The sequence below is a fragment of the Atta colombica genome, unplaced genomic scaffold (assembly GCF_001594045.1).
Source record: "Atta colombica isolate Treedump-2 unplaced genomic scaffold, Acol1.0 scaffold210, whole genome shotgun sequence".
Taxonomy (NCBI): Eukaryota; Metazoa; Arthropoda; class Insecta; order Hymenoptera; family Formicidae; genus Atta; species Atta colombica.
The window spans coordinates 1,223,242-1,223,954 of record NW_017259306.1 but is presented as its reverse complement, the minus strand read 5'-3'; positions in this window follow the sequence as shown (position 1 = coordinate 1,223,954).

The following is a 713-nucleotide window of genomic DNA, read 5'->3' as shown; positions in this document are numbered from 1 at the left end:
CGACGAAATTATTTGCTTGATGCCCCCCCCAACTTAAGGCGCTTGAAGAAAGTGTGTGTATATGTACGAGGTCCCTAACGGTTAATATTTACACTCGAGAAGCGTTCGAAGCTGTCACTGTTAATTTTCTCTTTAAATTTCCTAACATCCTACGTGGCGACGATATCGATTAAACACTAAATATACATAGCAATGTTCCAATCGTTGTAGACGCTACGCGCTGCTGTTGCCGCGAAAGGGCGCGACCTGCGCGGGGGAACGCTCGATTAAATTTCTCCTCGACGAGCCAAACTGTCTCTACGCTTAATCGAAAAACCGATATGTGCGCGAACATCACTCGGATCATTATTCGGATAAAAATAGCGGAATGTCAATTAGTATCGCGTTCGGTCTCAGGACATATGATTGCAAGAACGAGACTCGAAATGATGTCGTAGAGATCGATTTGATGAAATGAGAGAAAAATTGAGCTTAATAGATTATCAGTAATCAAAGAAAGTGCAGCGGTCAATGGACGATCAAATAATCGTACGGGAGAACTATTTGAACGACTCGCGGTAAAAGCGCCGAACGAGCCTTAAATTTCATGCCACGTTCCACGTCAGATATTTAAACCGGTAATAAATTTCGCACCGCGCACACAGGTGCACACAGCCATTCGTTGACCTAGGAGAGAGAAAGAGAGTCGGTGCACTTTACGGCTGCTCTTTCAG